Raw genomic sequence first — 14,131 nt, forward strand, 5'->3', positions numbered from 1 at the left:
CCAACACTTTCAGCACCTCAACCAGTATCCCTTTCAGAGAACTTAATATACTCAAAATTCCTTCAAATCCACTGGTCTGGAGCTCTCTCCAGCTAAGGCTTCAGACCAGTGTAACGAAAAGTACTAAATATTCTCCTGTACCTAGATACACTAAGATCCTTGATGGTGAAGCCTGTCCACAAACTGCTCTTGTAATGCCACAACAAAATGTAGCAAACACCATTCTCTGGGTCAGCTGTCTGAAAGAGACAATCTTAAGTACTAAGTTCTCACCACTCTGGCCTTCAACAAACTGCAGCTCCCACAACAGACCATCATTGCAGAGTCAGCCCTCAAGAAGGCTAGAGCTCTCAAATCCCATTCAACTCTAATGGAACAGAATTTAAGACCTTGGAAAACAAAAGTAAAAGGTCTACCATGGTACCATGCAAACACCAGAATCAATGCTCACCTATTCCAACTCATTCTCTATAAGAACGTCAAGAAGGCCTGACCTCTCTCACAATGGACAGCAAAACCCTCATATCCTATTCTCTAAAACATGATCACACTTCCAGTGTAGCCCTCGCAAAAAGACCATGGCATGGTTGAGGGCCTTAGGTCATGGTGAAGACACTCATTAACACCTTGTTGATGCCCCTTGCTTAGTGGAAAAACTGTTTGTGGACAAAGTCAAAGAAACAGTTAACACAATGAAAGACCACTGACCATTCTATAAACCTTCTCCACACATGGCCTGGTGGGGTCTACTTCATCAAGAAGATAAACTATCCAGTATTACAGGCATCAACACTCCACAAGACATTAAGCCACTCAAAAAGGCAGTCCTACCGTTAAGAAATCACAGCCCTACAGCATCTCCAACAAACACAGACAATGCATAAGGGAGCAAACGCATCAAATACCGACTCCCTACATTCCCTCAAAGACAGGCCTTGGTTTCTTACTTCTGGCCAACAGCGCCCTCGCCAGTGGGGGGGCATCTCTTTCTCTTTGTCAAGTCTTAGGAGTGAATAATGCCAGACAAATGGGTCCTCAGCATAAAAAGACATGGATACTGTCAGGATTACAGGAGGTCAAAATTATTGCTGGACATACTTAGATTAATATGAAATCAGTTTGATAATATTAAACCACCTTCTGACCTCTGATAAACTCTCCCCCCTCTCCTGCAGGAACCATTGAGGATGAAATGGGCCAAATGGTGCTCAGAGAGGCCTGATAGCCCTTTGGTTTCTCAATTACTCTTAACATACCTTTTTGTTCCATCTGGGAACAGGGCTTCAGAGCAACCAAAGCTAGACAGTGAGGCTCTATCAATAGGGATTTCAAACAGGACAACCTGTGAAAGTTGTCGCCTTCCCTGACTTCAGAAAGTATCTGGAGTTCTGTAAAGGAAATAACTGGGAAAGAGAAGTTTTTTTATCTCTCTCTGCTCCTGTTCCCCCTCAGTTCTTATTAGGTATAAAGCAGAGCTCACTAGGGCTCTCTCTCTCTGTCTTTCACTGTGCAGCAGAGCACAGAGCTCAGCTTGGGGTCTGCTGCCCCCCCTCTCTCTGTCCCGGGCACTTCTCTGTGTCCAGGGCACTAGCTCTCCCTCTTTCTTTCTCCCTGCAGCAGAGGGCACGGGACTCTGCTGGGCTGTCTTTGTTTCTTCTTCTTTCTCTGCACACCTTCATCTTTAGCCACCAGAGCACCTGGCTCTGCTCCCCCCCCCCCTTCTCAGACAGCCCTAGTCCAAGGTTTCTTTCTGCCTATGAACAAACACCCTATCCTTTCTTTCTTTCTCCCTCCCTCTAAACACACACCCCAAGACAGCTTGTACCCTTTTTCCTGTACTAAGTGCTGTGAGCCAATACATATATGCAAATATAATATACTTTATATATCCAAATCTGTGTGGATTGCGTATTCTTTGGGAACCCACTGCCTCTGTGAAGTGGACTCCGGGACCACCCTAGACAACGATAGCTGACATCTTGGGGGCTCGTCCGATAGCTGACAGATACCATAACAGATTACACTCAATCTCGCCACTCCAACCTCTACCCAGAAACCACATCCCAGAACCCTGATCTCCCTCATTCTCAAGGAAGTTCATGCCCTCCTGCAAATGGGAGCCATAGAAATGGTCCCCTCAGCAGAGCTGAACCATGGGTTCTATTCTCACTACTTACTCATGCTGACGTCTATGGTGACTACCACCTATGCCAGAGTCGCCAGGGGCAAACCCCTCCAGATATACTGGGAACAGCCAACAGCACATGGCAAACCGGGCATGAGCCGACCATGAGAGTCAGATAAAGTAGTCACCCGAAAGATGGGACCGACGACTGAAGAGAGATAACTGGAGGGGACACAAATGAATCCTGGCCCACAGACCCACGTCCAATGGGGCCCGTCACCCGCCTGGGGTTACCCCGCTGCCACGAAGAGGGTCCATCCCCAGCACAGCTCAGGTCCGCCTGCACCTGCCGCTTGTGCTCTACACTAGCACCCTCCTCCCACAGACTGGGTTATAACTGACTCTGTGTAAGTCTCCCTCTATCCCCAGTGATTTCCAGGTTACTGAAGTCACACTCCCAGTGGTCCCACAGTTCCCAGAAAGCACTCACAGACCCAACACACAAACCACCAGGATTCTTTATCTGTCCAGACAGGCAGAAAGACAAACAATTGTGTTTATTCTCAGAACTTGGAACAGTGGACAAAAATGTGCTATTGGCAAACAGGTATCTGAAATATGGATCAATTATAACACTTTCAACAAAATTGAATCCACAATCCACAACCAATAAGATCAAATCTCCCAACAGTGGATATTAAAGCAAATACCAAACCACTAATTATCATGCCTAATTTCAAAGAAAGGGAAAAAGCCTCAGAAGTCCGTGGTAACACAGCACCCTACAGACCTGAGCGTGGAACGCTCATATAGTGCACAATAAAGTGTAGCATTGGACATATCCGCTGGACCTCAATCGATTATCAGCTCAAATAACCCTTTCAAAACTTTTAATATTATTGTTATTCCTTTTTATTTGAGCTTCAACACAAACATTATACGTAGCATGCAGTGCACTTATCTGGATTGGCCACTGTTGGAAACAGGATGCTGGGCCTGATGGACCTTAGGTCTTTCCCAGTATGGCAACACTTATGTACTTATAAATGGCAATACTTAAGTGCGCTGAATGCTAAGTATAATGTTTGTGCAAGGTGCTACATTACCACAGACTTCTGAGGCCTTTTCCCATTCTTTCTTTAAAATTAGGCATGATAATTAGTGGTTTGGTATTTACTTTAATATCCACTTTGGTTGAAGGTTCAATTATAACACTAACTAAACCTTTGCATACTGGTTAAACACTACCTGGGAAGATCAGGACATATAATTCACCGAGCCTCAGCAAAGAGATGTCTCTTTCTTCCTGGCTAAGACCGAAGGCAAAATCAGTACACTCTAAAGGAAATGAGCTCCTGGGCCAATCACAGCCCAGCCAACAAGATTTGAAAGTATACTGCTACTTGCTTCCTGCTTGTGTGAAAGAGAGAGAATATTCAGTCCCCTATAAAGCGAAAGCTACATACCTGTAGAAGGTATTCTCCGAGGACAGCAGGCTGATTGTTTTCACATATGGGTGACGTCCGCGGCAGCCTCTCCGATCGGAGATCTTCACTAGCAAAAGTGTTTGCTAGTCCTCGCGTGCACATGCACAGTGCGCATGCGTGACCGTCTTCCCGCCCAAACGCAAGCGTGCTCGTCGGTCCAGTAAATAGCAAAGACAAAGACAAGGGAAGACAACTCCAAAGGGGAGGCGGGCAAGTTGGTGAGTAATGAGTAATGAGAGTAGGAAAACACTCCAATCTCCACGGTTCTTCGGACGACAACTCCAGAAGAGGGATCCAGATATGACGCGGCCAAAAGGGAGTGATCAGAATAGTAACATAGATGACGACAGAAAAAGACTTTCATGGTCCATCCAGTTTGCCCAACAAGATAAACTCATGTGTGCTACTTTTTGAGTATACTTTACCTTGTTTTGTACCTGTCCTTTTCAGGGCACAGACCGTGTAAGTCTGCCCAGCACTATCCCCGCCTCCAAACCACCAGTCCCGCCTCCCACCACCGGCTCTGGCACAGACCGTATAAGTCTGCCCAGCACTATCCCCGCCTCCTGCCACCGGCTCTGCCACCCAATCTTGGCTAAGCTCCTTATGATCCATTCCTACTGAACAGGATTCCTTTATGTTTATCCCACGCGTGCTTGAATTCTGTTACCATTTTCATTTCCACCACCTCCCGCGGAGAGCATTCCAAGCATCCACTACTCTCTCTGTGAAAAAATACTTCTTGACATTTTTCTTGAGTCTGTCCCCCTTCAATCTCATTTCATGCCCTCTCGTTCTACTGCCTTCGCATCTCCGGAAAAGATTCGTTTGCGGATTAATACTTTTCAAATATTTGAACGTCTGTATCATATCACCCCTGTTTCTCCTTTCTTCCACAGTATACATGTTCAGGTCATCAAGTCTCTCCTCATACGTCTTGTAACGCAAATCCCTTACCATTCTCGTAGCTTTTCTTTGCACCGCTTCAATTCTTTTTACATCCTTCGCAAGGTACGGCCTCCAAAACTGAACACAATACTCTAGGTGGGGACTCACCAACGACTTATACAGGGGCATCAACACCCCCTTTCTTCTGCTGGTCACACCTCTCTCTATACAGCCTAACAACCTTCTAGCTACGGCCACCGCCTTGTCACAATGTTTTGTCGCCTGCAGATCCTCAGATACTATCACCTCAAAATCCCTCTCCCCATCCGTTCCTATCAGACTCTCCCCGCCTAACACATACGTCTCCCGAGGATTTCTATTCCCTAAGTGCATCACTTTGCATTTCTTCGCATTGAATTTTAATTGCCAAACCTTAGACCATTCTTCTAGCTTCCTCAGATCCTTTTCAATATTTTCCACTCCCTCCCGGGTGTCCACTCTGTTACATAACTTATTATCATCCGCAAATAGGCAAACTTTACCTTCTAACCCTTCGGCAATGTCACTCACAAATATATTGAACAGAATCGGACCCAGCACTGATCCTTGAGACACACCACTACTCACCTTTCCCTCCTCCGATCAAATTCCATTCACCACCACCCTCTGGCTTCTGTCCGTCAACCAGTTCCTAATCCAGTTCACCACTTAGGGTCCTATCTTCAGCCCATCCAGTTTATTTAAGAGCCTCCTGTGGGGAACCGTGTCAAAAGCTTTGCTGAAATCTAAGTAGATTACGTCTACAGCTCGTACCTGATTCAATTCTCCTCGATCTTGCTTGCGTTTCAACAAAGTCTTCCCCATCAAAGGTATGGGAGGATAAGCATACAGGAGGCCCTCCCCCCAATCCAGGAGAAAAGCATCCGACACTAGTCTGCCGTGGGCCTGAAGTCTGGAACAGAACTGAGGGACTTTGTGATTGGCTCGAGTAGCAAAAAGATACACCAAGGGGGTGCCCCAAGCTGGAAGATCTGGCGTACCACTCTGGAATTGAGCGACCACTCGTGAGGTTGCATGATACTGCTCAACCTGTCGGCCAGACTGTTTACGCCTGCCAGATATGTGGCTTGAAGAAACATGCCATACCGGCGAGCCCAAAGCCACATTTTGACGGCCTCCTGACACAGTGGACGAGATCCGGTGCCCCCCTGCTTGTTGATGTAATACATGGCAACCTGATTGTCTGTTTGAATTTGAATATTTTGTTGGGACAACTGATCCCTGAAAGCCTTTAGAGTGTTCCAGACCGCTCGCAACTCCAGGAGACTGATCTGTAGACCTTGTTCCTGGAGGGACCAGCTCACTTGGGTGTGAAGCCCATCGACACGAGCTCCCCACCCCAGGAGAGACGCATCCGTGGTCAGCACTTTTTGTGGCTGAGGAATTTGGAAGGGACGTCCCGGAGTCAGAATGGACCGAACTGTCCACAAATGCAGGGATTGAAGAAAACTCGTGGACAGTTGGACTACGTCCTCTAGATCCCCAGCAGCCTGATACCACTGGGAAGCTAGGGTCCATTGAGCTGATCTCATGTGAAGGCGGGCCATGGGAGTCACATGCACTGTGGAGGCCATATGGCCGAACAATCTCAACATCTGCCGAGCTGTGATCTGCTGAGACACCCGCACCCAGGAAACGAGAGAGAGAAGATTGTCGGCCCTCGCTTCCGGAAGGTAGGCACGAGCCGTCTGAGAGTTCAGCAGAGCTCCTATGAATTCGAGTTTCTGTACTGGAAGAAGGTGGGACTTTGGATAATTTATCACAAACCCTAGCAGCTCCAGGAGTCGAATAGTCATCTGCATGGACTGTAGAGCTCCTGCCTCGGAGGTGTTCTTCACCAGCCAATCGTCGAGATAAGGGAACACGTGCACTCCCAGTCTGCGTAGAGACGCCACTACGACAGCCAGGCATTTTGTGAACACTCTGGGCATGGAGGCGAGACCATAGGGTAGCACACAGTACTGAAAGTGCCGTGTTCCCAGCCGGAATCGAAGATACTGCCTGTTAGCTGGCAGTATCGGAATATGAGTGTAAGCATCCTTCAAGTCCAGAGAGCATAGCCAATCGTTTGCCTGAATCATGGGAAGAAGGGTGCCCAGGGAAAGAATCCTGAACTTTTCTCGGACCAGATATTTGTTCAGGGCCCTTAGGTCTAGGATGGGAAGCATCCCCCCTGTTTTCTTTTCCACAAGGAAGTACCTGGAATAGAATCCCAGCCCTTCTTGCCCCGGTGGCATGGGCTCGACTGCATTGGCGCTGAGAAGGGCGGAGAGTTCCTCGGCAAGTACCTGCTTGTGCTGGAAGCTGAAGGACTGAGCTCCCGGCGGGCAATTTGGAGGCTTTGAGACCAAATTGAGGGAGTATCCTAGCTGGACTATTTGAAGAACCCACTGGTCGGAGGTTACGAGAGGCCACCTTTGGTGAATAAACTTTAACCTCCCCCCGACCGGTAGATCGTCCGGCATGGACACTTTGATTTCGGCTATGCTCTGCTGGAGCCAGTCAAAAGCCCGTCCCCTGCTTTTGCTGGGGAGCTGCAGGGGCCTGTGGAGGCACACGCTGTTGACGAGAACGAGCGCGCTGGGGTTTTGCCTGGGCAGCAGGCTGGCGAGAGGGAGGATTGTACCTACGCTTACTCGAATAGGGAACAATCCTCCTTCCCCCATAAAAAAGTCTACTAGTTGAGGTAGATGCTGAAGGCGTCCGGCGGGAGAATTTGTTGATAGCGGTGTCCCACTGGTGGAGCTGCTCTACCACCTGTTCGACCTTTTCTCCAAAAATATTATCCGCCCGGCAAGAAGAGTCCGCAATCCGCTGCTGGACTCTATTCTCCAGGTCGGAGGCACGCAGCCATGAGAGTCTGTGCATCACCACACCTTGAGCAGCGGCCCTGGATGAGACATCAAAAGTATCGTAAACACCCCTGGCCAGGAATTTACGACACGCCTTCAGCTGCCTGACCACCTGCTGAAAAGACTTGGCCTGCTCAGAAGGCAGCTTGTCGACCAAGTCCGCCAACTGTCGCACATTGTTCTGCATATGAATGCTCGTGTAGAGCTGATACGATTGGATTTTGGAGATGAGCATTGAAGAATGGTAGGCCTTCCTCCCAAACGAATCCAAGGTTTTAGAGTCTCTGCCCTGGGGCGCCAAAGCATACTCCCTAGAACTCTTGACCTTCTTAAGGGCCAGATCCACCACACCAGAGTCGTGAGGCAACTGAGTCCGCATCAACTCTGGGTCCCCATGGATTCGATATTGGGACTCGATCTTCTTGGGAATGTGGGGATTAATTAGCAGCTTCGCCCAGTTCGCCAGCTATGTCTTTTTTAGGACTTGATGCGTGGGTACTGTGGACGATTCCTTAGGTGGTGAAGGATAGTCCAAAAGCTCAAACATTTCAGCCTTTGGCTTATCCTCTGTAACCACAGGGAAGGGAAAGGCCGTAGACATTTCCCGGACAAAGGCTGCGAAAGACAGACTCTCGGGAGGAGAAAGCTGTCTTTCAGGAGAGGGAGTGGGGTCAGAAGGAAGACCATCAGACTCTCGTCAGAGCAATATCTGGTGTCTTCCTCCTCCTCCCACGAGGCCTCACCATCGGTATCGGACACCAGTTCATGAACTTCTGTCCGAAGCCATGCCCGCCTTGACTCTGTGGAAACATGGCCATGGTGGGAACGTCGAGAGTTAGACTCCTGTGCCGATGAAGCTCCCTCCATCGATGTCGTCGGGGAGTCAGCCTGGGAGGCAGCCGATGCTGTACTGGAGACCTCACCACAGGAAGGGGCCAGCAGTCGCCTCACTCGACGGCACCGGCGGCGCAAGCACCCCCCGGTACAGGAGAAGGGCGCAACAGCTCCTCCAGGATCCCTGGAAGTATGGCCCGGAGGCTCTCGTTCAGAGCGGCTGCTGAGGAAGGCAAGGAGTCCGGCACCAGCAACAAGCTCAGAATCTGTCCGGGGCGTGGAGGCGGTACCGGGCTGTCCATAGTAGAGCGTATCGACACCTCCTGAATGGAGGGCGAGCGGTCCTCCCAGCGTAGACGCTTAGTGGGTGCCAATTCCCTCGGCGACCCAGAGTTCTCGGTACCACATCTGGAAGGTGACCGGTGCAGGTGCTTCTCTGCCTTCGCACGAAAGCAGGTCACCGGAACCTCCCGGTACCGAAGAGGAGGACGTCGAATCCAAACGCCTCCTCGGGGCCGGGTCCAAAGAAGGTCGATCCCGGGGGGCCTGTACCGCAGGAGCCCTCGAGGTAGGCGGAGACCTACTCGAGGGCTCACTGCCACCAGCAGGGGAATGGACAGCCATCACCTGCGCTCCTGAAGAAGAGGCACCCTCCGACGACATCAGTACCAACGATGATCCTGGTACCGCAGACGTCGATGCACTGGCCGAAGACCTCGGTACTGTAGACGTGGATACACCGGACGAGGCCCCGAACAAAATGTTCCACTGGACCAATCTCGCTGCCCGAGTTCTCTTCTTCAACAGAAGACAGAGAGTGCAGGCCTGAGGACGATGCCCAGCCCCCAGACACTGAAGGCACGAAACGTGCCTATCAGTGAACGAGATAGCCCAGCTGCACTGGGTACACTTTTTAAAGCCGCTGGGAGGCTTCAATGATATGGGCAGAAAAATCACGCCGGCGAGGTCAAAATTTGCGATGATGGCACCAAACACGTAGGGAAAGAAACCCGTACGGGTGGCGAAAAGGGCCGCTCTCGAAAGCAAAAGGAAACTTACGGGAAAAACTCTAAAATAAGGCTTTTTTTTTTTTTTAAAGACACGAACAACGCGACGGAGAAAGATCGCAAAGACTTCCGAATGGAAGAACTCGGTGAAAGGCGCGAGGGTCTCCTCAGGGCACAGACCAACCGAAAAACAGCCAACCTGAGCCGCGGAAAAAAGAAGACTGACGAGCACGCTCGCGTTCGGACGGGAAGACGGTCGCACATGCGCACTGCACTGTGCATGCACACGCGAGGGCTAGCAAATGCTTTTGCTACTGAAGATCTCCAATCGGAGGGGCTGCCGTGGCCGTCACCCATATGTGAGAACAAGCAGCCTGCATGTCCTCGGAGAAAAGCTTTACAGCAAAGAATCACCACCTGCTGGCCAAACAGGAGAAATACACTTCAGAACATAATTAAAATAGGAAAATATATAATACATTTTACAGGCCTAAAATACACTTTCTTCACAGGGCCGCCATGGAGCCCAGAACTTGCATGTAATACCACACCCTGGGGGCTGGCACATGCAGCAGGTTCTCCACTTGACCCTGAAGCTGCAGTCTTCAAGCCGCAAGGAGGGACATCGTACAGTCCCAAGTATTAAAAATAACCCACAAGTACTCCAGACACTGCAAGGCAGACAAATGGGTCTTGGGCAAATTGACCACCCTACCAAGTGAACACAGAAGGCAGACCACCTGTTCTATTGCCTGCAAGCTTTCCCATTAAGATAAGGTCCAAATCAGCCAGTCATCCACATATGGATGCACATGCACTCCCTCCTTCCGGAGGAAGGTCGCGACGACTACCATGATCTTGGAAAAAAGATCTAGATGCCATTGCAAGACCAAAGGCCATCGCTTAGATTGAAAATGCTGAGCCAATAATGCAAACAAGGGGAAACGCTGATGAGGAGACCAAATAAGGATGTGCAAGTAGGCTCCTTGAGATCCTGATAGGTCAGGAACTCCCCTGGATGAACAGCCGTGCTGACAAAGCGCAAGGTCTCCATCCAAAAATCATGGACCTGCAGTGCCCTGTTCAGATCTAGCACGGAGGTAAGAGACCCACCCATCCTGGGCAACAAATATATGGAGTAACGGCCCAAGACTGAGCTTCGACGGCAGGACGGGAAAAAATGCCTCCAGGCAAACCAAGGCAAAGAGAATCTCATGGCGGCTGCCACCTTTGCAGGAGCGTTGCAAGGGGATTCCAAGAAAAAAAAGTACGAACTCTAGATTGTAGACGGCTCTGATTACTTTCAAAATCCATTTGTCTGAAATAAATCTGGCCCATTACCCACAAATCGGGACAGCTGGCACCCTGTGACCAGCAGGGGATGGACCAGGGCCCCATCATTGGGACCCCTGGGCAGTGGGTGCATGTGAAGAGGTAGAGGCGCCAGTGCGCCACTGCCCCTGAAAGGGCTCCTGTTTCTGCTGAAAACATGGCTTCTGAAAGGCCCCAGAGCAGCCTGGACAGTAACACTTAGCCTCCCTGGAAAGAGAACGGGACTGTCCGATGCACAAAAGTCACCTTTCGTTTGTCCTCAGGTAGGCGCTGGCCCTTGGATTCACACAGATCCTTAATCTTTTCCAGGTCCTCCCCAAAGAGCAGCTTACCTCAGAATTGCAACCAAGCCTGGCGAGACTTTGAGGCCATTATCAGCCTCCCAATTCCGCAACCAGAAAGCTGAAACTGCCACGGACACATAGGAACATAGTAAATGACAGCAGATAAAGACCTGAACAGTCCATTCAGTCTGCCCAACAGTCACACATTATCAATTCATGATTAAATTGACAATGAATGCGATATAAAATTCTTGATCATGTTTTTTTTTTTTTTTTTTTTTTAGCATTTATGGGATAGGCCATAGAAATTCACCTAGCACTGTCCTTACATTCTAACTACTGGAGATGCTGTCAAAGCTCACTCCAGTCTACCTGAATCTATCTTGTCAATTGCAGGACACAGACTGTAAAAGTCTGTCCGACACTGTCCTCATGCTCCAGCTACTGAAGTTGCTGTCGAACCACTTTCCACAGGCCATCCTAAACAAGTCAGAGAAACTCAACATGGCCACAATATAGAAAGATATAGAAAGCAGCAGGAGTTGCTGCTCTGAGGACCCGCGAGGAATTCTGGTGATTTTCCAACTGGGATGCCGGCTTAAACAGCTGTCTAGTCAGCTTAGGTTGCAGCGAGAGTAGTGGATATTACCACGGAGCTGTTTTCAACACCCGGTGTCTCTATCTAGATCGTGCCGAACAGGATTATCATCTGGACCTATCCAGGCCACGTGGAAGCCGAGTCTAGACCTGACTGTACCACGACAGCGGCCTAACCCATTGTCGCCAGTAACCTTACCACAATTGCTGCCGATGGACCGTTTGTCTGCGACTGCCCTTCACCGTAATCTTCTGCCCACCAGAATACACAGAAGATCACCACAGCGTAGTGACTACTTGAGCAAATTCTCAATATTACATGCATCCCAATCTGGATTCCGTGCTAATCACAGTACTGAAACAGTTCTTATAACACTCCTAACTAAATTCAAACAAATTATTGCAACTGGCAAGAATGTTCTCCTCCAATTCGTCATGTTCTACTAAACATCCCAGAACACTTTGGAATGGGCGGAAATGTATTGAACTGGTTTCTCAACTTCCTAACTGTAAGATCTTACCAAGTGATATTTAAGTCGTCCATATCATCACCATGGAGACCTGGATGTGGAGTGCTTCAGGGATCGCCGCTTTCACCGATTCTCTTTAACTTAATGATGTTACCATTGGCCAAATCACTATCAAACCAAGGCCTAAACCCATACATTTACGCCGATGATGCTACGATATACATTCCATTTAAGAACAACTTATCAGAAATTACAGATAAAATTAATACTAGCTTCCAAAAAATGAACTCATTGGCGGATGCATTCCTGCTCAAGCTTAACGCAGAAAAGACGCAATGTCTTATCTTATCATCGCAGTATAACAAGACTAATTATGCCAATATAAATACACCTATTCACACTCTCCCTGTTGCGGATACCCTGAAACTCCTGGGTGTTACTATTGACCGAAATCTTACCCTAGATTACCATGCAAAGAATGTTACAAAGAAAATGTTCTTGCAATGTGGAAGCTTAAAAGAGTGAAACCTTTTTTCCCCCAAGGGAGGTATTCCGCAAGCTGGTGCAATCACTGGTATTGAGCCATCTGGATTACTGCAATTCCATTTATGCAGGATGCAAAGCAAAAACCATCAATAAACTCCAAACTACCCAGAACACCGCAGCTAGACTCATTTTCGGAAAGGCAAAATATGAGAGCGCCAAACCCTTCAGAGAAAAATTACATTGGCTTCCATTAAAAGAACGAATTGAATTCAAAATCTGCAACTTAACTCATAAAATCATTCATGGAGAGGCCCCATCATACATGTCGGATCTAATTGACTTACCAGCACGAAATACCAAAAGATCATCACGTACCTTCCTAAACGTACACTTCCCCAATTGCAGAGGACTTAAATACAAATCAATACACGCATCTACCTTCACATACCTCTGTACACAATCATGGAATAAACTACCAAATGCTATAAAAACAGCACATGACTTGACAACCTTCCGGAAGTTACTACTACTTATCATTTCTAAGACGCACCTGTTCGAAGAGACTTACAAAAAGAATCCTCCTTAATGACTTGATTCCAATCTATACCAGAAACAACTAAGACTGATCCCTCTAATTTGATTATTTATTTATTGCATTTGTATCCCACATTTTCCCACCTCTTTGCAGGCTCAATGTGGCTTACATTACATCATGAATAGTGAAAATACATTAGAAAATAGATATTTAGTATTGCATAAGGATCTTGGGTAACATGATAAAGCATGATAGTCGTATAACAAGTAAATATCGTAAGGCAATTCTGGATATATGTGTACAGTTCACATTTGTTGATCTTTGTGGTATACCTTGTTAAAGAGATGGGTCTTCAGTAGTTTGCGGAAGTTAGTTCGTAGATCGTTTCTAAGTTGCGCGGCAGCGCATTCCAGAATTGTGTGCTCAAGTAGGAGAAGGTTGACGCATGCGTTAGTTTGTATTTTAGACCTTTGCAGTTGGGGAAGTGAAGATTAAGGAATGTGCAGGATGATTTTTTAGCATTCCTGGGTGGTAGGTCTATCAGGTCTGACATGTAGGCTGGGGCATCTCCGTGAATGATTTTGTGAACTTGGGTACATATTTTGAACGTGATGCGTTAAGTGGTAGTCAGTGTAGCTTTTCTCATAGGGGTTTAGCACTTTCATATTTTGTTTTACCGAATATGAATCTAGCTGCTGTGTTCTAGGCTGTCTGAAGTTTCTTGATTATTTGCTCTTTGCAGCCTGCATACAGTGCATTGCAATAGTCTAGATGGCTGAGTACCATTGATTGTACCAGGTTACGGAAGACGGTCCTTGGGAAGAAAAGTCTTACTCTTTTTAATTTCCACATTGAGTGGAACATCTTCTTGGTTGTGTTTTTCGCGTGATTCTCAAGTGTTAGGTGACGATCAATGGTAACTCCAAGAATTTTTAGGGTGTCCGAAATTGGAAGTTTCAGTTTTGGTGTGTTGATGGTGGTGAATTTGTTCGTGTTATGTTGAGAGGTGAGTATTAGGCGTTGAGTTTTTTTTCTGCACTGAGTTTCAGCTGGAATGCATCCGCCCATGAATGCATGATATGTAGACTCTGGTTGATGTCATTGGAAATTTCCTTTAAATCCTGTTTAAATGGGATGTAGATCGTTACGTCGTCTGCGAATATGTATGGGTTGA

General features: G+C 47.8%; 1 protein-coding gene across 6 annotated transcripts in view; it reads right to left on the reverse strand.

The window, feature by feature from the left end:
• Positions 1 to 14,131, reverse strand: part of CNOT4 (CCR4-NOT transcription complex subunit 4) — an 898,013-nt gene that overhangs the window by 628,348 nt on the left and 255,534 nt on the right. The gene's annotated exons all lie outside the window — the stretch shown is intronic.

Source organism: Microcaecilia unicolor, chromosome 10 (assembly GCF_901765095.1).
Source record: "Microcaecilia unicolor chromosome 10, aMicUni1.1, whole genome shotgun sequence".
In the NCBI taxonomy this organism is placed as follows: Eukaryota; Metazoa; Chordata; class Amphibia; order Gymnophiona; family Siphonopidae; genus Microcaecilia; species Microcaecilia unicolor.